A 27,951-nucleotide genomic window follows, 5' to 3' on the forward strand; every position below is an offset into this window, starting at 1 on the left:
TTGCAATTCATTTTTTAAAACTTTCCATGACCCAGCAGTTTATTCTTTATACAGTTTCTCCAAGATGATCCAGCTGGAGAGCCCACGCAGCACCGATCAGTGCAGAAAGCCCTGGTCGGCAAGTGGTTAAAAGAGCTGTGCCGGATCATCTTGGAGAAACTGTTCGCTATACCCTGTGGGTACAGGGGTGGATCCGCTGCACGCCCATTCCCCGACATCGCTAGGGTGCGGTCTCACAGATCTTTGTGGCTGTATTCTTTATACAGAACCTCTACATATTGACTTTTGCAGTTGGCACTATACTGATACAGTAGAATCTAATTATAGTAAACACTGATATAGTAAACTCCTTTTCCTGGTCCCTTGGAGCTTACTATAAAAGGGATTCTCCTGAACTGGCATTTATGCTAGCAGCATAGCCGATTACCATTTTGAGATAGTATTATTAGTTTAATTTCATGACGGATTCTGGCATTCTTGTCTATAGGCTTACAGATCTTATTAGTACACTGTGGTGTTTGTCGGAGCAGATGTTTTCGGCGCTGCAGATTTGGGTGCAGCACTGAATAAGTTCGGCCCGGTCAGAAGACGGAGCTGAAGTTACATATAAAACACTATAATTCGGCCACCAGCTATTGCTGGAAGCCAAATAACATCATTCCCCACAATCCACGGCGACCTGGAGGGGGAATAGTAATTAACACAGCCAGGACTTGTGCAGGAGCAGGATCAGCCATATACCAGCTGTATCCTGTGCCAAAGTCTCCCGGCGCCGATTTGATACGTATGGGTTTGTACCCTGCAGCACTTATCATTTAGAGACCCTCAGTGAGTCTCTTTGGGTTTGGATACATTAATTTCTATACTGATTATGGCATTTGCTTTTTATCTTTTATATCCCTAAAGGCCCTACACATGCCTGACAAAGGGAAACTAAACTGAGAAGGATATGGATTTTTCCTTTTAAATAATACCAGTTGCCTGACTCTCCTGCTGATTGTAACGATCGGTGTAACACAGAGAGGATCTGATTACCGGTGATCTGCAGTATCACCGAGAATGCAGATATATACCAGATTATTGATGATCTGTAGTATCACCGATAATCAGATATATCTCTAACCTCTGGACACCTGAGTGATAAGAGTGTTTTGGTATAACAGTAATACTTTGAGGATCGCACCTGGAAGACAGGTGCAAGAGCAGATAGGAATACTGCTCGGCAACTGGTTCCTTCCGTAGTCTGGACTCTTCACGGGGGAGGAGTCAGACTGAAAGTGGGAAGGACAGAACATGAGTGACACCAATGGAGAAGTGTCACTGACAGATCTGCGAACTATCTCCTAACAGGAGAGATAGTTCTCGAGGTCGGACAAGCCAGGTCGTAAACACACGGACAGATCAAGTACAGAGACAGGAGGCAGAGGCGGAATCCAGAAACTAGCCGAGGTTTGGCAACAGAGTATCAGAATGATAAAGGTACAAAATCAGAGATCAGAAGAATGGTCAGGAAAGCAGAAGGTCATAACAAATAATCAACAATGCCTAAGCTAAGGTGTGAGTTCCTTGGTCGTCAACACCTTGGAAACTGATCTAGATATAATACAGATAATAGACTTCCTAGACTAAGGTGTGAGATCCTTGGCCATCAACACCTTGGAAACTGGTCTAATAAACACAGATACTGACAAGGTCTGAGTGCTACCACGTAGTGATCGCAACGCCAGACACTAGAGGAATGACCAGCACCCAGTATATATACACCAGCGCTTCCCAGCGCCTCCCCTAAGTGCTGGACCAATGAGAACAGATGGATTTGTCAGCTGACCGGCCTGGTCAGCTGACTCTCCTCTGAGTGTCATATAAGCTCTGCCTTTCAGCGCGCACGCGCGTCCTTCTGAACCTGTGCGGACTATCAGTCCCAGCCACACTAGAAATGTTTTGCAATGTGTCAGCCTGTTCGAGTGCGGGGCCAGCCGCACCTCCAACCGAGCATGTGGCGGTTTCCCCGCGCTCAGCCACTGTGTCAGTAGTAGGCCTATGCGTACCGACTGCCGCGTCGGACGCGGACTCCGCCGCCCTGACCGCTGGGCATGCGGCGGTTTCTTCGCATTCCGCCCCGCTAGTGGATGCGTGCCTAAACACTCCAGATGCCATGCTAGACGCGGAATCAGCCGCCTCACTCTGAGTACTTGCGGCGGCTCTTCCGCGTTTTCTCACACTGATCCTGTTTCTCTAATACTTTTAGCCACAGCCCCTCAGCAGGCATGCAGATCAGGTCCTTTGACTGAAGTCAGACTGGATTAGCAGCATGCTTGTTCAGGGGCTGTGGCTACAAGTATTAGAAACACAGGATAAGCAGGGGAGTCAGGCAACTGGTATTATTTAAAAGGGAAAATCCATATCCGAATCATTTTAGGTTCACTTAAAGTCAGCCGATAACTACCTCTTCAGCCGATAATCAGTTGTGTACGGCAGCCACTGACCATGACCCGCAAATTATCCGCCTGACGGATCTACTCAACCCCAGCAACGCCGATCCCATAGGCTTGCACAGTTCCCCTGCCCACCATGTGACGTCACGCATGTGCTGCCCGTTGTCCCTCTGTTGCCCTGCGTAGCAACACAGTGAGTCATCAGCTACACAGCTGACATGCATACCTACAGCCCGGCCCAGCGATGTCGTCCAAGGGCAACATCCGTAACAGATGTGTACACGCCTTTTACATGTGAACTTGGGACTTGTGACTGTAATAAGTAGGGCTGTGGAGTTTGTACAAAAATCTTCCGACTCCAACTCCTCAGTTTATGAAACCACGACTCCAACTCCGACTCCGGGTACCCAAAATAGCTCCGACTCCTCGACTCCGACTCCTTAAATACTTAACAGGGCTGTGGATTTTGTACAAAAATCATCCGACCCCGACTCCTACTCCTCAGTTTATGAATTCAACGACTCCCGACTCCAACTCCGACTCTGGGGTGCCCAAAATTACCCCGACTCCGACTCCACAGCCCTGGTAATATGCAATAAAACATATGCACAATTTCCTTTAGGCTAGGTTTCAACTACCATATTTTTCGGACTATAGTCCAAATACATATTTGGACCGGCGCCAGGTGTCCCCCACAACTACCTATAAATTGCACGTCTGCTGCCACCAGTCTCAGTCACTGTGCCAGGAGTGCCATGAGGCTTTAGAGGTATGGCCTGATAGATGCACCTACCAATCAGGCGGGGGAGCGCTGCCCCAGACCTGCCAATCACGGCTGCCCACTGAATTAATTCTTAATTGGAGCCGACTGTCTCGTGGGCAGGACCATGGCTCCATCATTGGGGCCAATCACTGCACTCCCTAAGTAGTGGGACAAACTAGGACAGAGGAAGTGCGGACACGGGAGGCAGAGGATGACACGGGGGGTGGGGAAAAGGTCCATAAGACATCTCTGCACCATGTACACCCCAGGTTTAGTATATTTTTTTCCCTGGTTTCGTCCTCTAAACCTAGGTACATTTATAGTCCGTCTCAGAGGCTGACACCTGCACACCTGCTTATGTGAAATTGCATCCATATGAGATTGCTGAAAAAATACCCCTACACGAATTGGAAGAAGCCTATTGATTTTGACAGTCTCTGATTCCGCATTAGCGTGCATGGAAAGGCTTTGGACACCTGGTGGAAACAAGCCCTTACAATGTATGGAATGCTGCTTTTTTGCAGATTATACTTTAACTTCAGGGTCACATTTTAATTGCTGTCTATGACGATGGCTGCTTGAAAAAAAATCAATAATCAGTATATTGTTGTGTCCTGAATTGGACAGGCCAGCTAATGAATTTCATGTTTAAATTTGTGAACCCCTTATTCTTTTTACAGTTCTGCATAGATTGTATTGTTCACCCCAAAGTGAACATATATCTGTGATAATGTACATTAATGTAAATACTTTCAGTAGAAAATATTCTACATATTTACCCAGTGATATATGTCTGAAAAATAAAACTTGTTCCAGCTAGTATGATAAAAAACAAATAGTTAAAAAAAATACTAAGTAACAGTACATAAAAGAGAATATTCTTACCACTGCCCAGCCAAGCACAGCTCAGTCTTGTAGAATCTTGTCCTACTAAACTGGGATGTGCTTCATAGTCTACTGGGCACCTGGTTGTCCTAACAACCTGTCCCAGCTCCCTTGTGATGTAATTTGTTTTTCCATCCAATAATGTGCACTGCCATCAGCACACTTTCCAGTTTACTTAACCTAGTGGAGAACACATATCTGGGCTTATAGTACAATGCAAAATGCAATAAGTGCTGCTGTGAGTCATAAAAGCCAAGTGCCCTGTGATTGGTGGCATGATTTGCGGGGTGTTTTTTTTTTGTAGTTTTAATAAAAAGGGAAACAAACTACAAGATTGTGAAACTGCCATTGTTGAATTTGGAATAATAATAATAATAATAATACCACCAACTCCCAGGGCCGGATTTAGGGCAAGGCCACCTAGGCCAGGGCCTAGGGCACCACAGGAGCAAGGGCACCAAAGCAGCAGCCTAAACTGGTGCAAGCTTGCAAATGCTGCAATGCAGGGAGATCAGGTGAGCGCCTGACCATGGTACTCTGCTGCTAGCCGCCTGTGCAGCAGCCACCTTGCTCTCTGTGCACGTTTGCATTGTGGCCGGCGGCTATGGACTTGGGCAGCATTGAAGACGGAAAGGAAGAGGAAGCTTCTGCACTGGAGACGAGAAATTAGTGACACTGACGGCTGCTGCGGTGGGAAGGCGAGCTGGCTACCTATACTGAAAGGTGGGATGGGAAAAGGAGGGATTAATGGAGTCATCAGGCTATGGCTTCCTATACTGGACAGAAAGGGGGAGGGGCCATCTGGCTACCTATACTGGGGGGTCATCAGGCTACCTATACTAGAGGGAAGGGGGGAGGGGTCATCTCGCTACCTATACTGAAGGGGGGGGGGGCGGCTGGTGACAGTGGCCTTGGGCGGTAAAGAGTACAAATCCGGCCCTGCCAACTCCCTGGCTGCAAAGGCACCCACACACCAAACAACGTTTACCTAATCAGGTATACAGTACAAATGACTTGGTTATGTTTTACCACTGTGCATCACTGGAGATCGATCATTTGAGTAAACAATTGACTGACTAAAACAGGCTTTCTCAACCAGGGTTCCTTTAGTACTCTGCAGGGGTTCAATGAGCAAGAAAGGGATCCGCAAGCCAGACCAGTTGAAGCAAAAAGGCTGGTATGTTTATTTGAAAAATCCACAGACAGTGCAATAAAATCACAAGATGACTCTGCAGGGGTTACTTGGCATGTTTCCCATCGTGGGGGAAGTATAGCACTATAATAGATGGGACTGTAATAAGAAGCACTAAATTGAGGGGGGGGGGGGGGAATCAGGAGACAGTATAATGAGTGGCAGTGTAATAGGGGGTAGTGAAATAAACAGCCACACAGACTTTAAAGACCATGCCTCCTGCAAAACGAATGCAGGGGTTCCTTGAGATCAAAAAGTTATTTTCAGGGTTCCTCCATAGTATAAAGGTTGAGAAAAGCTGGACTAGAGTATGCTACACTGCTGGCATTGTACTGATGAAATGTAATACAAATCTATGCGGACGTCAAACAAGCGCCACTTCCACCTTATCCACTCAATCAACAGAATGCCTTACTAATCGGAATCAGATTTATTTTATGATCAAAAACATTGAACAAGAGGGCGCTAGTTTTTTTTTTGTTTTTTTATTTGGTTAGATTTTGGTTAGATACAGTGTTCTCACATGAGCTTTCTTTTCCATCACAAACATGGCTCCTGCACCATTTCCTGAGCATTTCTTCCTTAATACACAGCCTGAAAACCTGCCTGCCTGAAAACCTGCTCCAGGCAAATCGCTCCCATCCTCTCCGCCATCTTCACCAAATCACTAAGTGAAGGAATAGTTCCCAGATGCTTCAAGAGGTCAACAATCATACCTGTCCCTAAGAAACAGGCAGTCTCTGAGCTGAACAACTTTAGGCCGGTAGCCCTTACGTCCACATAATGAAAACTCTGGAGCAAGTGGTCCTATCCAACCTCAAGATCTCCACCTTGCCCCTTCTAGACCCCCATCAGTTCGTGTATAGGGCAAACAGGTCCACAAATTGTCAGGTGACATCCACTCACAAATTATGACCACGAACACAGGTGCCCCTCAAGGCTGCGTCTTGTCTCCTCTGCTGTTCTCCCTGTACACAAACAATTGCAGATCCAAGGCAGACTCAGTCAAGGTCATCAAGTTCGCCGACGACACAACCATTGTTGGTCTCGTCACCAAGGACAGCATCCAGGAGTACTGTCAGCAGGTGGAGAGAATCTCCCACTGGTGCAAGAGAACAAGCTAGTGCTCAACACTGCAAAAACTGTCGAGCTAATCGTTGACTTTAGGAAATCTGCCCCCACCCCACCTCCAATTCACATTGATGGCAAGGTAGTGGCTAGAGTGCCTTGCGCCCGTCTCCTGGGCACTACCATCTCCAGTGACCTCAGCTGGAGGCCCAACATCACTGCCATCCAAAGGTCAGTCCAGCAGAGACTACTTCCTTCGTCAGCTGAGGAAGTTCGGCATGGCCCTAGAGATTTTGACCAGCTTCTACTCTGCCACCACTGAATCAATACTCTGCTCTTCCATCCTGGTCTGGTACACCGGCGCCACCGCCAGTGACAGGCTCACACTTCAGAGGGTCATCAGGGCAGCGGCGCGGGTTATTGGAAGACTTTTCCCCTCACTTGACCTCCTGCACAAGAGAAGGCTGAGATCGAGGGTGTTGAGGATCGCTAACGATCCTTCTCACCCGGGCCAACGCTACTTCTGTCAGCTCCCACTGGGACGGAGGCTTCGGGCCATCTCCACAAAGACTGCCAGACACAGTAACTCTTTCTTTCCCTCGGCCGTCAGCCTCCTTAATTCCCTCCACATACTACCATCAGCACACAAAAACTAATTGTTGATCGGCCATTCTATGACTTTGTGAACGGTTACGGGTAATGTAAACTGCTGCTATAGTATGTAACGCAAATGTAATTACAATATAATGTAAATGTAACTGCTGTCCTCTGTGTATAAGTGTTAACTTTTGTTCTTGCGGTTCTATGCTACCTATCGTTGTCTCTTCTTGAGCTATATGTACTTGTGCCAAACCCAATTTTGGGCATGACCCAATAAAGAATTCCAGATTCCTGGGTATAGGGAAATCACAAAGTGCTTTAAAAAGCGATTTGAAAAGTGATTTTCCCAGCACTTTCAAGAATAAATACATTGTATTTATTCAATTGCAGGTCAAAGAGTTCACTTGCCGAGTGTTGTCAGGAAGAAAAAACTAAAATCGCCTGACAAAAGCGCGTAGAAAAGCCCTTACCAAAGTGTAAATCGCTCTGAAAGTGAAGGGAAAAATCACTTTCAAAAGCGCTCACTACAGCGTTTAGCATTCGCGATTCATAATGTGAATAAGGTCTCACTGAGGTTAGTACCCATTTAGGGCATTTTTTTCTCTACAGGTACACTTTAAGCACACCTGACCTGAGGACAACAGATTAACCTTTTAACTGCCATGCCCAAGTTATCCCATTTTAGATAACTTTGGACAGGGATGAACTCAGACAGCTGAACTCGAGCTGCCTTGATCCTTAAAGAACAAGCGATACCCATGCTAACCTAGAAATAAAAAACACATATATAAGTATATAAATACTACTTCTACTTACATAACAGATGTATTGTGCTACCCACGTAATGATTCCTGTGAATTTTATAAAGGAAAAGCAGAAAATCCTATTCTAGGCAGTGGCCATTTTGCCAAGCTAATGCTGACTTCATATCCTCCCTAACTCTTGTTTTCCCCCTTCCTTACTCTTGCTCATTGTGTATTCATTAGCTGCCCTCCTCCCAGAGTCTTCAGACACTCCCACTGAGGTGTATACTAACAACTGCGCTCTCTATTTTTTTTATTTACACATCCAATCACTGAGTCACCTCAGCCTTGCTTGTAAACACAAGTAATCAGAGGGTGTTTCTGATAAGCAGCTCCATAGGGAAATAAATGGAAGAAGAGGAATACATTATAGCATTCAACTCTTTGGCACTGTTTGACACTAGGGCCAGTGCTACTAAAGTATGTGATAACTACAAACCATAACAGCAGAAAAAGTTTTACACATTTTGAATGCAGGATTAGCATCTTTATCACTTAATACACTCAGGCCAGTTGCTGTTGAAATTTGATTTTTATGGTAACAATACCGTTTTAAAGAGTAACCGTCGGGCATAAAATCAAAAATCAATTCTTTATTTTTATCTGGTAAACAAATAATAAGGATGCTAATCGGGCAATCCAAAAGTTAAAATCACTATTACTTTTCTTGTTGATAAATTATCATTCCCCAGTTTACATGACTTATTTAGTACACAGAACATTTGATACACAAAAGAGAAGTTTCAGGGCATGCTGGGTTGTCCTTTTTTTGCTTCTCTACTTCCCCTCAGACTTAACTAATGCAGCCTGATTGGCTGAAGCCTCTTTCCCTCCCGTTTTCCCCTCCCACACCTCTGTTCCTCTCTGATTGGCCAAAATTTCTCAGGCTGAAACAATGCACTTTCTATAGTGAAGGGCGGGCAAATCAGGCAGATGAGACTAAGGGCGAATATTACATCACGGCTGGCTTCAAAATAGCCACAGTAAATATGGAAAGTGTCTAGAATAGGATTCTCTACTTTTCCTTTATAAAATTCACAGGAATCATAATGTGGACAGTGCAATACATATGTTATGTAAGTAGAGCAAGTATTTATCTACTTATATTTTTTTTTTCCTGAGATAGTATGGCTGACAGCTCCTCTTTAACAAATTAAAGCCCATTATACCCCAAACTAGCCCGTTACCACTTATAAATGAGGTTAGAGATAAGGGTTCTCCAATGCCAGTGGGGGGGGGTCACATATTTGTAGTCATTAGCTATAAAGCAAACTTAAACTCAATAAAAAGTCCTGTGTAGGAAAAAACGTTTTTAATTAATGGGTCCATCTCCACTCTCTGTTATGCTGGATACACACGGTGCGTTCGTGCACTCGATTTTCCCGTCGATTCGTTTATTTCCAACATGTCCGATTTGGATTTCGATGGATCGTTAGGTCGATTCGCATGCAAAGTATGCCGAATCGACCTAACGATCCATCGAAATCCAAATCGGACATGTTGGAAATAAACGAATCGACGGGAATCGACGGGAAAATCGAGTCCCCGAACGCACCGTGTGTATCCAGCATTAGATTTACCTGCCAAATGCCAACATGTTGGAAATTATCTATCTAACCATCTATCTGCCTAGCAATTAAGCAATGTTCTACTCAGCAGGAGAAGCAGGAAATAACCAGAAGACAATGCACCAGAGATAATGACCAGTCTCTACCAGTACTTTACAAAAAATAATCTAATTACAGAAAATCTAATGCCTAGTACACACCTTACAATTTTCTGTAATGCTGTGTTTACACCATACAATTTTCTGTTAGATTCTTCTGTTAGATTTTTCTGTTAGATTTTCTGTTAGAATGTATAATTAGATTATTTTCTGTATAGAATGGTCATTATCTCTGGTGCATTGTACTCTAGATAGATACATTTCCAACATGTTGAACTTTATCTATCTGGCAGGTAAATCTAATGCCAGGCATACACGGCAAGTTTTGTTCTTATCAATCGAGCCGCTGATGGCTCGATTGATAATATCCGACAGGTCCGATGACCTGCCGGATAAATTCCACGCTCGATCCCCGCCGGCGGACAATAGTGGGGAATCGAGCGGCTGATGGGAGGGGGAGGACGAGCGGAAATCAATCCGCGCGGACGAGCGGGGACGCGGCGGGTGTCGATCCGGCAGCTAATCGCCTGCCGGATCGACCCGTGTATGCCAGGCATTACAGAAAATTGTATGGTGTAAACCCAGCATAAGATTTACCTGCCAGATAGATAATTTTCAACATGTTGGAAATTATCTAACCATCTATCTGCCCAGCAATTAAGTATTGTTCTACTCAGCAGGAGATAACCAGAAGACAATGCACCAGAGGGAATGACCAGTCTCTACCAGTATTTTACAGAAAATAATCTAATTACAGAAAATAATCTAATTACAGAAAATCTAACAGAAAAATCTAACAGAAAATTGTATGGTGTGCACTAGGCATTAACCTCCTTGGCAGTTCAATTTTTCCGCCAAGGAGGCTGCATTGCACTTTTTTTGTAATCTTTTTTTGTTGTTGTTTCATGTAGCTACCTGAGTGGTAGCTACATGAAACACCACTAGAGGGCGCATGTGTCCCTCTAGTCCGATCGCCGCCGGCAACAAAAGCAAACAGGAGATTGCGCATAGAACGCAATCTCCTGTTTGGCTTCTCCTGTCGCCATGGCTACGATCGGAATGACGTCATGGATGTCAGCCGACGTCCTGACGTCAGACGCATCCGATCCAGCCCTTTGCGCTGCCCGGGAGTGATTGGTCTGGGCTGCGCAGGGCTCTGGCGGGGGGGAGGGGGCCCTCTTCCGCCACTGCGTGCGGCCACCGATCAAGTTGTACGCGTTGCTAGCAAACTGCTAGCTGCGCGTACAGCACTTTACAGAATGTAAATCGCCCCACCAGGGGCTGAGATATCCTCCGCGGCGGCTTACCCAGTGTCCAGCACGGGGTTACCGCTAAGGAGGTTAAGGCAGCCATAAGGTGCGTACACATGCACTACTAAAGAGGACGGGTCGGTCAGACCTTCCTGCTGGGCGGTCGTTCTCCCAACAGTAGTGCGTGTGTATAGTCTGTCTGCAGACTGATAAAGCCGTTTCTGAACGATCCGCTGAGCGGACCATTCAGAAACAGCCTTATCAGTCTGCAGATAGACTGTACACACGCACTACTGTCGGGAGAACGACTGCCCAGCGGGAGGGTCTGACGGACCCGTTGTTCTCTTTAGTAGTGCGTGTACGCACCTATACACTGGTCGATTGCCACCAGATCGACCAGCAGATAGATCCCTCTGTGATCGAATCTGATCAAAGAGGGATCTATTGGCTGCCTACACTGCAAACAGATTTTGAATCCATTTCACTATGAAACCGATTCACATTCTGTGGAGCTGCCGCCGCTGCCCCCCTGCTTACATTACCTGATCCAGCCGGCGCGAGTCCCCCTGTCTCCGCTGTCTATGCTCCGCTCTAAGCTTCACTTTACTTCCTGTCGGGGAAGTTTAAACAGTAGAGGGCGCTCTACTGTTTAAACTTCCCCCGACAGGAAGTAAAACCAGCCGGAGCCCAGCACGGAGAAGGGACAGCGGGGGACACACGCCAGCAGAACAGGTAATGTATTGCCGCTAGCAACAGTCGTCGGACATATGCGAACGCCGCTATCGACGCACTCCCGACCAGCCGGCAATCGAGCGAAACTTTCCACTCGGACAGAGCGGCGGGATCGTACGATTTCAGACGGAAATCGGTCGATCGGTCGGCGTATGTGCATCGATTTCACAGGTAGATTCGATCACAGTGAAATCGAGTAAGTGTATGGGCACCTTAACAGAAAAATCTAACAGAAAATTGTATGGTGTGTATTAGGCATAAGTATTTGAACCACTCCAGCTCACTGCAGGGCTGTGGAATTAGAGTCAAAGCAATTTTCGGTACCAGCAGTTGGAGTCTGAAGTTTCATAAACTGAGGAGTCGGAGTTAGATGATTTTTGTACCAAATCCACAGCCCTGGTAGTATTAGACTAAGGAGTCGAAAGCCATTTTGGGTACCTGGAGCGAACACTGCCATTTCAGCGCAGGAGACTTGGGCGCACAGGGAGTAACTTCGGCGCTGTCAGAAGACGGAGCTGAAGGGACTGTTAAACACTGTAATTCGGCCTCCAGCAATTGCTAGAAGTCAAATTATTTCATTCCCCACTATCCATTGCGGCCTAGAGGGGGAATAGTATTTAAGCGGCCGGGAACTTGTGCAGTAGCAGGATCAGGCATATACCGGCTGTATCCTGCGCCCAAGTCTCCCGTGTCGATTCTTCTATTACGCACCTGGAGTCAGTGGTTTCATAAACTGAGGAGTCGGATGATTTTTGTACCAACTCCACAGCCCTGGCTCCCTGGTGGTAAGACCTATGTACTCCAGCCCACAAAGGCACCAAAGAACGTAGACGACCCCTTTCGAATTACAAATGATGCACGGTTTTACTTTGTACACTTTATAGTTTCTGGATGTGAATCTAGCGATGTATGGGTAGATCGACCAAAAGACAGAATTCTCTCTGATCCAATCTGATCAGAGAGAGATCTGTTGACTGTTCATACACCACAGGCCGATTCCTGACGGATTTTATGCGGAAGTCAATCTAAAATATGGTGTATACCAGGGCTTGTTACTATCCCATTTGTTGTTCTACATATATACATGCTGCCACTCAGAAAAATCATCCACGAAACACAGTCTGACATACCACTGCTATGCTGATGACACCCAGCTATATTTGTCATTCAAACCTGACAGGACAGACCCCATTCCAAAAATAAACACATGCTTAGCTGGGCTTCAGGAGTGGATGAATGACAACTGGCTTAACCTAAATGCTGACAAAACTGAGGTTCTTGTCATCAGAGGTCAGCGCCTAACAGCAAAGCAGCTCCAGACACAGTCAACACCACTTAGGGCCAGTTCACACCCTGCCTTGCAGTGCCGCTTGCCCGCAATTTGCTGGCAAAATATCGCAATTCAGCGTGATTTACGCTTGTAATTCCCATTCTATAGAACGAAAATCACAGCGCAATTACCCTTGAAACGCTGCATGCAGTGCATTTGCGGTTAATCGAATTTGCAAACACTGCCGTATGAATGTATCCATAGGAATACATTAGTTGCAGCGCTTTGCTGATCGCCGGCAATCAGCAAAGCGCTGAAACATCGCCAAGTGTGAACTAGCCCTTATGGTAGGGAATAGAGTGGGGCCGAACCTCCGATTTTAGGTTCGCGAACCGGGTTCGCGAACTTACACGTAAGGTTCGGTTCGCGTAAAAGTTTGCGAACCGCAATAGACTTCAATGGGGATGCGAACTTTGAGAAAAAAAAAATGATGCTGGCCACAAAAGTGATGGAAAAGATGTTTCAAGGGGTCTAACACCAGGACCCCCAGGTGGAGGAGTGGGATACATGCCAAAAGTCCCCAGGAAAAATCTGGATTTGACGCAAAGCAGCGCTTTAAGGGCAGAAATCACATTGAATGCTAAATGACAGGCCTAAAGTGCTTTAAAACATCTTGCATGTGTATACATCAATCAGGTAGTGTAATTAAGGTACTGCTTCACACTGACACACAGTGGCGGGTTCACTGAACAGAACAGGTATGCAGTGGCGGGTTCACTGAACAGAACAGGTATGCAGTGGTGAGTTCACAGAACAGGTATGCAGTGGCAGGTTCACTGAACAGGTATACAGTGGCAGGTTCACTGAACAGAACAGGTATACAGTGGCGGGTACACAGAACAGGTATGCAGTGGCAGGTTCACTGAACAGGTATACAGTGGTGGGTTCACTGAACAGAACAGGTATACAGTGGCGGGTTCACTGAACAGAACAGGTATACAGTGGCGGGTTCACAGAACAGGTATGCAGTGGCAGGTTCACTGAACAGGTATACAGTGCTGGGTTCACAGAACAGGTATGCAGTGGTGGGTTCACAGAACAGGTATGCAGTGGCGGGTTCACTGAACAGGTATACAGTGGCGGGTTCACTGAACAGAACAGGTATACAGTGGGGGGTTCACAGAACAGGTATGCAGTGGCAGGTTCACTGAACAGGTATACAGTGGCGGGTTCACTGAACAGAACAGGTATACAGTGGCAGGTTCACTGAACAGAACAGGTATACAGTGGCAGGTTCACTGAACAGAACAGGTATACAGTGGCAGGTTCACTGAACAGAACAGGTATACAGTGGCAGGTTCACTGAACAGAACAGGTATACAGTGGCAGGTTCACAGAACAGGTATACAGTGGCGGGTTCACTGAACAGAACAGGTATACAGTGGCGGGTTCACTGAACAGAACAGGTATACAGTGGCGGGTTCACTGAACAGAACAGGTATACAGTGGCGGGTTCACTGAACAGAACAGGTATGCAGTGGTGGGTTCACTGAACAGGTATGCAGTGGTGGGTTCACTGAACAGGTATGCAGTGGTGGGTTCACTGAACAGGTATGCAGTGGTGGGTTCACTGAACAGGTATGCAGTGGTGGGTTCACTGAACAGGTATGCAGTGGTGGGTTCACTGAACAGGTATGCAGTGGTGGGTTCACTGAACAGGTATGCAGTGGTGGGTTCACTGAACAGGTATCCGTCCCTGCTGCCCAGCACTCCCGCTTGTCATCGCTGCTGCGGGGAGGATCAGCTGCTCTGGAGGATTCCGTCCCTGTTGCCCAGCACTCCCGCTTGTCATCGCTGCTGCGGGGAAGATCAATGGGCCACCACCGGGGAGTGATGCGGCTGTAGCTGCGAGGACTGCGCGTTGCTCCAGCTGGGGAGTTCAGAGGGCAGTGGGATGCTGGCGCCACTCACTGCCGATGTGACTGGTCTGCGGATTCACCAGGGGAGGTATGTAGGCCTATCAGTGGCCTGAACAACAGGGGCAAGGGGGCACTCTCTGGCTGGCTACATGCACTTAGCCATGGACATTGCTGCCTGCCCATCCAGTAACACAGCGCTCCTCCATCACCACCAGATTGTCCCCTTGGCCTCTCTCCCCCGGCCCCTGTACATCCCAGCCAGGGCCACAGCTCCAGTTGCCTGCCCATCCATCCATCATGGCAGCCACGCTCATCCACCCACCAGCTGTCCCCTCTGCCCTTTATCCTCCGGCTCTTTGGAGGCAGCTCGCTCCAGCCTCTAACAGCCTTCCACTGCAGAGTAAAGGTTGCCAGCCTCCCTTAGCAGCTGTACACCGGCACAAAGCAGCTACACAGGGACTAAGACGACGCCAGACCAGCAGCCGTGGTCTCATTGCTGTTACCGTTTTTCTGGGACACTAACCGGACAGATCAAGTCACAACCCCAGGGGACTCGCCTCATTTTTCTACTTTTTCTACATACTCTCTTTCTTTATCTTTCTCTCTCTCTTCCCCAAGATTGTCCAAGGGCATCTGATTGAAAGTATCGCTATAGAAGCGTTTTGAGTGCCTTAGACGGCAGCGGATGTCCCCTGGTCCTGCTCTTGGGCCCATTCCTTACAAGTTCTTTACCTATGCTTTACTCTGACTGTATTATGCATTGTACCTACTGTATGTATCCGCTGTATATATGTATGCGCTATATGTATCTACTGTGTACCTACTGTATGCTGTTCAATTTCTGTACTGTACCACCACCGACCCTGTTGTGCCAAAACCAATTCCGGGTACAACTCACGTTGTACTTAGCGAAATAAATGATTCTGATTCTGAGGTATGCAGTGGTGGGTTCACTGAACAGGTATGCAGTGGTGGGTTCACTGAACAGGTATGCAGTGGTGGGTTCACTGAACAGTTATGCAGTGGTGGGTTCACTGAACAGTTATGCAGTGGTGGGTTCACTGAACAGGTATGCAGTGGTGGGTTCACAGTACAGGTATGCAGTGGTGGGTTCACAGTACAGGTATGCAGGTATCCAGTGGGCTCACCGAACAGAACAGGTATGGTGGGCTCACTGAACAGAACAGGTATGCAGCCAGGAACAAGCTAAGCCTAACTGATCTTTCCCTATGAGAGACAGTCTGCAGCAGCTCGCCCTACTCTTACTTACGCAGGCACACGAGTGAGCGTAATGGCCGCCGCTGCCTGCCTTTTATTAGGGGGGGGGGGGGGGGGAGTGGCTCCAGGGGCTAGTGTAGCCTAATTGGCTACACTGGGCCTGCTGACTGTGATGTAGAGGGTCAAAGTTGACCCTCATGGTGCATTATGGGGCGAACCGAACTTCCGCAAAAGTTCGCCTGCGGGACGTGAACGCGAACCACTGAAGTTCGCATGGAACCGTTCGCAGGCGAACCGTTCGGCCCAACTCTAGTAGGGAACTCAGACCTTACTAACATTTGGGGAATCAAATTTCAACTGTTGTGAAACATTCCTTTTTCACCTAAGGAATACTGCATAAATTAAGCACCTCATTATTTAAGAGAATCGTGGAACCCTAATTCACACCTTCATCACATCAAAGACCTACACTGCCTACAGCTAGTACAGAATGCTGCTGCAAGACTGTTAACAAGCCCACCCTGCCATTGCCACATGACACCAACCCTTAGCTCAATAGACCGGCTTAAAGGACAACTGAAGTGAGAATATGGAGGCTGCCATATTTATTTCCTTTTAATCAATATCAGTTGCCTGGCAGCCCTGCTGATCTATTTGGCTGCAGTTGTGTCTGAATAACACCAGGAACAACCATACAGCCAATCTTGTCAGATCTGACAATGTCAGAAACACATGATCTGTTGCATCTTTTTTCAGGGTCTATGACTAAAAGTATTAGAGGCAGAGGATCAGCAGGATAGCCAGGCAACTGGTATTGCTTAAAACAAAATAAATATCGCAGCCTCCATATCCCTTGTTAGGCCAGGCAACACCAAAAACCTCTAGCAGATCCGCAAAATGCAGCTAGAGGTTTTTGAAGCAGAATTTCAGAGCGATTCTAGGCATGTTTGGAGAGGTTTTCTAAAAATGCCTAGCGGTTTTTAGAGCGTTTTTGTGTAGCAGACTTCATATATTGTTACAGTAAAGCTGTTACTGAACAGGTTCTGTAACAAAAAAAGCCTGGAAAACCGCTCTGATCTAGCGTTTTTCAGGGCAGTTTGCCACTTTCCTATACTTGAACATTGAGGCAGAAATGCCTCAGAAATCTTAAAAAAATGCTGCAGCCCCCGAGTTTGCGTTTGTATAAAAAAAACGAACCGCTCTGGTGTGCACCAGCTCATTGAAATAGGTTACCGAAGCAGTTTCCATACAGATAGAGTTTTTAAAATACGCTCCAGAACCGCTATGGTGTGCACCAGCCCTTAAAGAGAATCTGTATTGTTCAAATCGCACAAAAGTAAACATACCAGTGTGTTAGGGGACATCTCCTATTACCCTCTGTCACAATTTCGCCGCTCCCCGCCGCATTAAAAGTAGTCAAAAACAGTTTTAAAAAGTTTGTTTATAAACAAACAAAATGGCCACCAAAACAGGAAGTAGATTGATGTACAATATGTCCACACACAGAAAATACATCCATACACAAGCAGGCTGTATACAGCTTTCCTTTTGAATCTCAAAAGATCATTTGTGTGTTTACCTTCTGTCCCCTTCTTCTCTCATGCACTGAACATTACAGGCTTCCTGCAGACAGCTCTGCCTGTGTTTGTAATTCCTCAGTATGTGTCAGCCAGCTACTTTCACAGCCTAACAGAGGAGGATTTTTATCCAGCTCTCTTCTATCACTGATAAGATAGCAGAGAAGCTGCTGGCTTATGTGAATAAAACACACACTGGAGTGTGCATAGAGGAACAGACCAGCACGGAAGAGTTGGCAGCCTTCCAGACACAGGCCGACAAGTCTGACAGGGGAAAGATACATTGATTTATTACAGAGACCGTGATAGTACAAAGTGCTGCAGTGAGTCAGAACAGATTAGAATAGGTTGAGGAACTTGTAGGATGGTAGAAAAAAACGTTGTAATTTTTGTTACAGAGTCACTTTAAGTTGTAGAAAGTGTGGATGCATGGAACCTTGCAGGAGGTAGCTGCATCATGTCTTCCTTGCCCATCCTGGAGGTGAAGAACTGAAGTACTGCATATGCAACCTTGTATTATCTTCCGCTGGTGCAACTAACCACTGTGCAGTGTTCTCCCCAGAAATTTTTTCCAGCCGGGTGGTATGAAAAAGTAGCCGGGTGGTGGAAGGTTAGGTTGGGTGCCACTAGGTGGGGAATCACGCGCGTGCGCCCCCCCCCCCCCAATAAATTGACAGGCTAGGCTCTGTCTTTTGTACTGGAATCTCTTAAAGGGATACTAAACTGAAAAAAATTAGACTAGTTACTTACCTGGGGCTTCTTATAGCCCCCTAAAGTCCTCCTGCTCCATGATCGCCATTCCACACTGCTCTGTTCCTTAGCCCTGCAGCTACTCGATCATGCTCCTGTGACCAGGAGTGTTTTGCCCATGCGCAGTAGCAATTTTTAGTTACCGCGCAAGTGCAAAATGCTGCCGGTAACGGGAATGTGGTGGAGGAGGCAAGTGACATGTGGCTGTGCATGCAGCGTTCAGAGAGGAACACAGCGTTGCGGAATGACTGCAAGGGAGAACAACAACTAAAGGGGCTGGAAGAAGCCCCAGGTAATCACTCTGTGCCTCTGTCTGCCATTGCCCTGGGTGAGTCTGTGGCTATCTGTACTCTGGCTCACCCCCCCCCCCCCCCCTCCAAACTGCAGCTCCCTAACACCTGTGACACTCACTTCTGGCATCAATCAGGGCTGTGGAAGGCAGTGGTAGAACTGGAGAATTGTGGAGTCAAAGGGTTAAGCATCCTAAGGTTCTTGGGGGGGGGGGGGGGTTAGTGTATAGGAGCCAGCGAGATTACACAGAGATTACATACACGCTGCTGCTGGGACAAGCACAGGGAGAGGAGGACAGCGTCTGGCGGGACATGCTACAAACATCAGAGTTGCGCGTTATTCTGAGTACAGGGAGAGGAGGAGGAGGACAGCGTCTGGCTGGACATTCCAGAGCCGCGCTTCCGAGCTCATGTAAGCTGCTCGTACTGAGAGAGGACGACGACAGGACAGCGTCTGCAGGACCTTCCGAGAGCCCTGCTTCCTCTCTTCACTCAGAGCTCATGTGTGAGCTGCGTAACGTCTCCTGCATTCCCCACCCCTCCACACAACTGCCGGGAGCTGAGGAGGTGGGCGGAGATAGTGTCTCTGAGTGACAGCGGCTGGCTGCAATGATACAGCCACCGCTGATCACTGATGAGCCGCACAGAATGGGATAATTTTACCCGGGCGCTTGGGGGAGATCAGCCGGGCGCTCAGAAGAGACCAGCCGGGCGGCGCGCCCTGGTAAAAGGCTCTGGGGAGAACACTGCTGTGCTTTGCTAATCACTCCTCCTCTTCTCCCATGACACTCTGAAGACGCTGCTTGATTTTGGGACTGGAACCAGTGTGTATGCGTGGGAGTGAATGTGTGTGTGCAAGCTTATGGAGTACTACACATAATTTTTAGTTGTTTTAATAGGTTTGCTCAGTTTTTGCTACTTTGAATAAAAAGTTTTCCCTTTTGATACACTTGCATCCTCTGATGATGCCAATTTTGAATGACTGCTCACTACACTGGCTACCCATAAAATGGAGAACCCTTTTCAAAATTGGTTTGCTAACACGGCCCTAGATACCTTAATAATTTGTTGCAACTGCGCCACACGTCCCACAACCCAGCTCAAAAGGATCCAATAACTTACAGTACTTGATAACCCTTTAAAATTCAACTAAAAACCTTTGGAGCCAGAGCTTTCTGTCATGCTGCCCCTAGCCTTTGGAATGGCCTTGTCAAATTAAATGAAGATCGCTCCAGCCCAGCTCCAAACACGTTTAAAAGATACCAGATACAAAGCATCAGGATAAAACGGGGGGGGGGGGGGGGGGAGCAGGCATGAATGGAAAGCTGTCCTGATACTCACCGCTCTGCCGTTCTCCTCTGCCTCCCTCCTTTCATATCTAAAGCCCCTCCGGCAGCCTTTCCGGGTCGCCGGAGTTAAGCATCACTGCAACTGTGCTGGTTCAGATGCGCACGTCCTACAGCATGCAACCACATCCGGGAGCGCTCTGTGCATGACGTAATCGTGATGTCATGCACAGAGAGCTCCCAGCCACGGTCACACATTGTAGGACCCGTGCAGCCGGGCCAGTGCAGCGACCCGGAAGAGGCTGTCAAGGGGCATTTAGGTATGAAAGGAGGGGGCAGAGGAGAACAGTAGGCGCAGTGGGCATCAGGACAGCTCCCATTCATGCCTGCTTCCTGTTAATCCTAATGCTTTGGGCTCTGGTATCCTTTAAATGAAAACTGAAAAGCCACCTGTTTAGTCTGGCATTTATCACATAACCTTTTCCCCTGTACATATCACTATGTACTGATCTGAGACAAGCTTATGTCCTATGGGAGAAAATCACTTTACAAATGTTTTGTTGCCGTCGTATCATGTTGCTTTATTACAATCAAATTCAGAAACTAAACTGCGTCAGTGCCAAGCCTGTTGCAGAAAGATAAAGAGTGACCACTCTTAAAAGGACTACTGTAGGGGGGGTAGGGGGAAAAAGTTGAACTTGCCCAGGACTTCTAATGGCCCCCTGCAGACGTCCTGTGCCCACGCAGCCACTCACCGATGCTCCGGTCCCCTTCTGAAATTTTTACGACTTTAAAGTCGTAAAACCACGGGGGGGCGTGTCCGGATGTAGACAGAAGAAGACGTGTGCTCCTGCGGCTCCATGATAATCCTGCTAAAATCCTATATAAACGACAAGTTTTACGCAGCTAAACCTTGCTACTGGCTTCCTGGGACTGCGGGGAATCGAACGAGGTATCATGCCCCCCAAAAAAGCTGATACCAAAAAGTCGGGGAACAAAAACTCCTCTGACGCATGTACAGCCTGCATACAGTGTTGTCATGTGACGAGTAACCGCCATAAAGCAGACATGATGGCAGAGGCCAGAGAGGAACCACACTCGTCTGCGAGTACAGCAGTCATCCTGGAAGCGATCACTGCCTCCCAAGTGGCACTTACCGCTAAACTGGACAAGGTCGAGGCAGACATCCAGTTAACCCGCCAGGACATGGACAGACTCAGGGCGCAGACAACGGAGGTCGAGCGGCGAGTATCTGACAACGAGGACACGACTGCTGCGCATACAGCAGGTGAAACAGCTTATGGACCGCTCGGTGGATGCTGAGAACAGGCTCCGCAGAAATAATGTAAGAGTCCTGGGGCTATCGGAGGGAATAGAAGGGGACAACCCAGCAGAGTTTGCGGAAGCATTCTTCAAATCCCTTTTGGGCCTAACAGACCTCCCAGCCACGTATGTAGTCGAGAGAGCTCACAGAGTCCCATCCCGCCCGCTTCCACCTGGCTCTCTCCGGCGGCCATTCCTGGCGCGCCTCCTAAACTACAAAGATCGCGATTTCATCTCATCAGAAGCCAGGAAACAGCAAGAGCTCGTATATGAAAATGCAAAGGTAATGCTCTTCCCGGATTTCTCTGCTGAAATTCAAAAACAACGCAAATCCTTTATGGGAGGTTAAAGGGATACTGTAGGGGGGGGGGGGGGGGGGGGAATGAGTTGAACTTACCCGGGGCTTCTAATGGTCCCCTGCAGACATCCTGTGCCAGCGCAGCCACTCACCGATGCTCCGGCCCCGCCTCCGATTCACCTCTGGAATTTCAGACTTTAAAATCTGAAAACCACTGCTCCTGCGTTGCCATGTCCTCGCTCCTGCTGACGTCACCAGAAGTGATTAACACAAGCCCATTATGGCCTGGGCCTGTGCAGTACGCTCCTGGTGACATCAGCGGGTGCGAGGACACGGCAACGCAGGCGCAGTGGTTTTCAGACTTTAAAGTCTGAAATTCAGAAGTGAACCGGGGGCGGGGTCGGAGCATCGGTGAGTGGCTGTGCGGGCACAGGATGTCTGCAGGGGACCATTAGAAGCCCCGGGTAAGTTCAACTCATTTTCCCCTGACCCCCCTACAGTATCCCTTTAAGAAGCATCTCCGTGGAAAAGAGATTAAATATAGCATGCTCTTCCCCTCCAAGCTTAGAGTGGTGCATGGTGGCTCTACTAAATTCTTCGATCACCCCCAGGATGCCAACGACTGGATAGACACTCTTTGATCTGGTATAGTGTTTTCCACTTTTACGCCTATTATTCATTGATATGCGGATTACTGCTCAAAATACATGCCATAGCCCCAGCTGCTTACCTGTAGCCGTGTTTCGGCGAGTCCTCCAGGACGGCTGCTGCTGAGACATTGTTGTCTCCTGTCTCACTGGAAACACCTGAAATAAATTGTAAAGCCAATTAGGTCTGAGTCCATAAAGGACTCCTCCTCCCTCTCTCATTTAGTTAATCCCGAGTACCCATTCATACGTGTATACATATTTTATATATCATATATTATTATTTTTTATTTTTATTTTTTATTTTTTTTAGGGTTGGGAACTCAGGCAGCCGTCCTGGAGGACTCGCCGAAACACGGCTACAGGTAAGCAGCTGGGGCTTTCTCCCATCGTCCTCCAGGACGGCTGCTGCTGAGACCAGCGAGAAATTTTTTTACCTTAGGGAGGGATGATGGCCTGTAGAACCTTTCGTCCAAAACTTTGGTCCTGGCTTGAAAGCAGTTCCACTCTATAGTGTCTGATGAACGTAGTGTGAGAAGACCAGGTTGCGGTTTTGCAAATCTGCTCTAGGCTTGCCCCTGACCTTTCTGCCCACGATGCTGCCAAAGACCTAGTAGAGTGTGCTGTCACTTTAGTCGGAGCTGATGTATTTGAGGCTTTATAGGCTAATGTGATAACTTCCTTTACCCATCTGGAAATAGTGCTCTTGGATGCTTGTAAACCCTTTCCTGACCCTGCATGGGAAATTAACAGATGGCTCGACCTTCTCCAGTCAGCAGTGCGCTGAAGGTAAACTAAGACCGCTCTCCTAACGTCTAGCGTACTCCATTTCTTTTCTCAGTCATTGGTAGGATTTGAGGAAAAAGAAGGTAGAATTATTTCTTGCGACCTATGAAAGGCTGTGGCTACCTTAGGTAAATACGCTGGATCTGGTCTAAAAACTATCCTGTCTGGGTGTACCACCATATACGGATCTTTAATGGATAAAGCCTGAATGTCGCTAACTCTCCTAGCCGATGTGATAGCTATTAGAAAAGCTACCTTCAGGGACAAAAACTTTAGAGGTACTTCTGACAAAGGTTCAAATTTTTCCGAAGTCAAGAAATCTAGGACTAAGGATAAGTCCCAAGGCGGCACCAACTTTTCTGCAATTGGTTGTGACCTGGCTACCGAGGTGAGAAAGTTTTTAACAAAAATATTTTTTGACAACCGTCTATTTAGAAAAACTGAAAGTGCCGAAACGTGAACTCTTAGTGAACTAACTGCTAGTCCCAAATCTACTCCACTTTGCAAAAACTCTAAAATAAATTTTAGGTCATTTGATCTGACCCCATTTTTTTCTTTCCAAAACAAATAAGCTTTCCAAATTTTTGCATACTTTTTCCTTGTAGAAGGTTTTCTACACTTCACTTAAGTGGAAATAACCTTTTTTGAAAACCCCTGTTGCTCTAGGATGCTTTCCTCAGCATCCACGCTGTGAGGTTCAACATTTGCGGATTTGGATGATACCGGCTTCCCTGTCTCAACAGATCTGCCCCGCTGCCCAAGTACCAAGGACCTTTGACTATCAAATGTTGGAGATTTGGGAACCAAACTCTCCTGGGCCAATTTGGACCTATGAAAATCACCGTGCAATCTGATATCTGAATCTTGCTGAGAACTCTGGGAATCAGTTTGAAGGGGGGAAGAGCATAGAGAAGACCTGTTGGCCAATCCACTACCAACGCATCCAGACGATTCTCCGGCACTGTTGGGTGTAGGGAACAGAAGTCTTTTACCTTTGCGTTTTGCGGCGTCGCAAATAGATCTATTATTGGGCATCCCCATTTCTGTATGATCTGCAGAAATATCTGCTGATTGAGTTGCCACTCTGCTTCCACTGTCATCCCCCTGCTGAGTGAATCTGCCCATCTGTTTTTGATTCCCTGAATGTGTACCGCATTCAGAGAAATCAGATTCCGTTCTGCCCAAGTCATTATAGTCAACGCGAGATCTCGCAGACTTTGAACTCTGGTTCCCCCTTGCTTCTTCAAGTAGGATACCGTGACAATATTGTCCGAGTATACTAGAACTTCTTTCCCCACTAGGTGCACTTGAAGTCCTAGGAGCCCCAGTTTTACAGCCATCAATTCCCGAAAATTTGATGAGCTTTCTATCATCTCCTGATCCCAAAAGCCGCTGACCTGGAACTCTGAACAATGCGCCCCCCATCCTGATAAACTGGCGTCTGTGTAGACTGTCGCTGGGGATAACTGAAGCCATCGTCTCCCCAGCGACAAGTGATTTTGATAAGTCCACCACTGAAGGGACTGAAGAACTTGATCCGGGCACTGTACATAGTTGTCCAAGGACCTCTGATTTCTGTCCCAAATCGAGAGAAACCATGTTTGGGTAACTCTTGAATGAGCTTGGGCCCACTCCACTGCTGGAAACGTTGAGGACATCTGTCCCAGTAGGGACATGATTCCTCTTAGTGATACTCTTTTTTTCCTTCCTGAAAAATTGCACCTTTTGTATTAATTTTTCCACCTTGTCTACTGGAAGGTAAACCCTCTGCATCTTTTGGGATGGATTCGGCTGGGATTTTTCTTTGCTTACCATCCACCCCAGTTTTTCCAACCACTCTATTGAAAAATTTAGCTGCTTCCTTAAAACTTCCTCGGATTCTGCCAGAAACAGGAAGTCGTCCAGATACGGTAGAACCCTTACATTGTGGAGATGAAGGAAAGCGATTACCTCTGCTTCCTACTTTTGTGAAGATTCTCGGCGCGGACGTTATCCCGAACGGAAGGGCCCTATACTGGTAATGACATATTGATTCCCCGATCTGAATCGCAAACCTCAGAAACTTCTGACAAGCTGGGTGAATCGGTACGTGAAGATATGCATCTTCCAAATCCAAAGTTGCAAGGAACGCTCCCGGAAACATCGAGTTTTTTACAGAGGTAATGCTTTCCATACGGAACTTTTTCTCCACAATGTAAGGGTTCAGGGATTTCAAGTTCAAGATCATTCGGAATTTCCCCGATGGTTTGTGAACTAGAAAAACTTTTGAATAAAATCCCTGAAAATGTTCCTGCAGCGGGACTCTCCTGATCACATTTTTTTCCAGTAATGAAATTACTGAGTCTCTTAAGGCCTGTGCCCACTGAGGATCCCTCGGGACCCCTGTCACTAATCTGCTGGGAGGAGGAACTGCACTGAACTCGATTCGGTAACCATACTGGATTAAACTCAAAACATAAGGACTTTTGGTTACCTCTTTCCATGCAGGAAGAAAATGTTCTAACCTCCCCCCTACAGGACCCTGATAGTCATTTTGCTGGTTTTGCGGCAGGGCCCTGGGTTTTGTTGAACAGAAAGGACCCTCTACCTCTGCCCGCATTATAAGACCACCTTTTCGACAGAAAAGCACCCCTAGTAGAGGATTCTCCCCTTATCGGGTTTCTTTTATTCATGAAGGGCTTTTTGGTAATTTTCTTCCTTTTGTCCGGAAACTTTTTCCCTTTGTCAGAAGATCTTTCTAATACTGCGTCAAGATCTTTCCCAAATAGCAATTCTCCTTGGAACTCCATGGAACATAGATTGTTTTTTGAAGCACAATCACCCTCCCAGGCGTTTAACCAAACAGCCCTTCTGGAGGAATTGACAAGAGCCGCTGCTTTTGCTGATGCCCTCAAATTTTCTGATGCTGCATCCGCAAGAAAAGCTACCGACTTAGTAATAACTGGTAAAGATTCCAGAATCTTCTCATGGGGCGTACCCGCCACTAGATGATTCTGCAATCCTTCAACCCATCTCACCAGATTCCTAGCCAAGCAAATTGAAGCTATAGCTGGCTTAAAGGAAAAGGAGACTGCATCCCATGCTCTCCTGAGCAAGGCTTCAGCCTTTCTGTCCATAGGATCTTTAAGGGACCCTGTATCCTCGAAAGATAAATCCGAGTTTTTCGAATATTGCGCCAAAGCCGCGTCTAACTTAGGGCATTTCGCCCAAGGAGATTCTTCTTCAATGTTGAAGGGGAACCTCCTTTTAAAAGATCTTGGAATAAACAAACGTTTTTCCGGATCTTTCCACTGAGATTTAATAAGTTCCTTAATGGAGTCATGTATGGGAAAAACCTTGATTGCTTGTTGTACCAAACCCTTATATATGTCATCACGAACAGAAGTAACCGGTACACCAGATTTAATCTGTTCGGAATCATATACTGCCTTTAGTATTTCCTCTGTGTCTTCTGCAGAAAATAAATAGCGAGTCGTTTTGACTGCTTTAGAAGTTTCAGAGATATCTGACTCTATGGCCTCCCCTTCCTCTCCTGAACCTTCAGAAGAGACCTGAACATTGGATACAGGGCCTTGCTGAGGAATTCCCGTTTGCTGATCTGAACGATCAGCAGTAGATTGATCTGCATTTGGGTCTCCCAGACGATCTACCCCCCCTGAAATAGAAGCTGAGGACTGATCCTGGGTTACCGACAGTGCTGACCTAAAAGCAGTAAAGGTATTGGAGATTTCAGTCTTCACAGTCTGCATTAGATCTAATAATGCTAAAGTAGCCTGGGAGCTCTCTCCCCCTGGAGTAGGGGACTGTTTTGATCTTGAATGACAGTCTTTGCATATATTTTTAGTTGCCCCTTCCTGAAGCCTAGCATTGCACACTCTACATCTTATTTTGAGCTTTGCTGTGGCTTTCTGTGGGGAGAAAACACAAGACAGAGAACATTCTATCAATGCAATGTTGCCTGTACTATATGTAAAAACAATCTCCTGCTCACCCACATACCCGCGGACTTGCGCCAGACTCCAGAGGTACTTTCCCAGAAACCGGAAGCGGAAGTGACGCCATACCTACGGCGTACTCCCGCGAGATTAGCACTCGGCAACTCCGATCCGGCTGCGCACAATCACGCCCATGCAAGGCGGCCATGGTGGCTTCTCATACCATCGAGAGTGAAGGAGACAAGGTAAAACACATTCCCCTACCGTCTCCCACCAGGGCCGAAACTTCCGTTACCAGCCCCCAACCACCACAAGGCAATAGAGCCTATCTATAACATGGGTGCCCCAGGCAACCCCCATGCCAGACAAAATAACAAAGGAGCTCACTAATCAGGCGTCCAGTGTGAATGGGAAACAACAAAAAACTGAATGAGAGAGGGAGGAGGAGTCCTTTATGGACTCAGACCTAATTGGCTTTACAATTTATTTCAGGTGTTTCCAGTGAGACAGGAGACAACAATGTCTCAGCAGCAGCCATCCTGGAGGACGATGGGAGAAACCATATATACTCATACCCAGTACTATGTTGTCGTTTACCTTTAACTAAAGTTTGCCACGGATCTCAGGAATGTCTAAAGACACTGCTACCTACATACTTGTGCATCCAGGGTCTTAATACAAAATCCAGGTGCTAATGTTCATATTTGTTGGGATACAAGGCTGCGTACTTTCTTTTTCCTTTAGTATTGCAGCAGGGGTTATGTTATACATATGCTTGTTGCGTATGGGGTTAATGTGTGTATTGTCTATAATGACCATCAACCTCTTTTTCCCTCCCTCCCCTCCTGCGGCCTGTGTTGCCACTCCCTCCTCGCCACGGCTTCCCGCCGAACTGCGCTCCATTGTAATATTATGTATATGTGCCACTGAGCCAGGATGGAGACCCCCCTGAAAGTAATCTCATGGAACGTTCTCTAATGTTCCAATACATCCAGAAATATAAGCCGCCGATCCTTATCTTACTTGAGACCCATATGAGCGGCGAGCGGCTGCGCACGCTCCGTCGCCCATGGACTCAGAAGGATTATCATTCAACCTTCTCTACCTTCTCGAGGGGCGTCTCCATCCTGATCAGCAAGGCTTTGGCGTGCAAAGTTCTCTCCTTAGAAGTTGATAAAGACGGCAGGTATATTATCCTACGGATACAAATACACAACGAGATATACTGTCTTATTGGTTTACAGTATATGCACCCCCT

At 47.1% G+C, this 27,951-nt stretch overlaps 1 protein-coding gene across 3 annotated transcripts in view; it reads right to left on the reverse strand.

The window, feature by feature from the left end:
• Nucleotides 1-27,951, reverse strand: part of LOC137547666 (broad substrate specificity ATP-binding cassette transporter ABCG2-like) — a 228,864-nt gene that overhangs the window by 163,954 nt on the left and 36,959 nt on the right. The window contains exon 2 of one of the 3 annotated variants that reach the window (XM_068271109.1): nt 22,056-22,131. The exons of the other annotated variants lie outside the window; for them this stretch is intronic. The gene's annotated coding sequence lies outside the window, so the exon portion shown is untranslated. The remainder of the gene's footprint in view (nt 1-22,055; nt 22,132-27,951) is intronic. 3 annotated transcript variants of the gene reach the window in all.

This window comes from Hyperolius riggenbachi, chromosome 1, assembly GCF_040937935.1.
Source record: "Hyperolius riggenbachi isolate aHypRig1 chromosome 1, aHypRig1.pri, whole genome shotgun sequence".
Lineage (NCBI taxonomy): Eukaryota > Metazoa > Chordata > Amphibia > Anura > Hyperoliidae > Hyperolius > Hyperolius riggenbachi.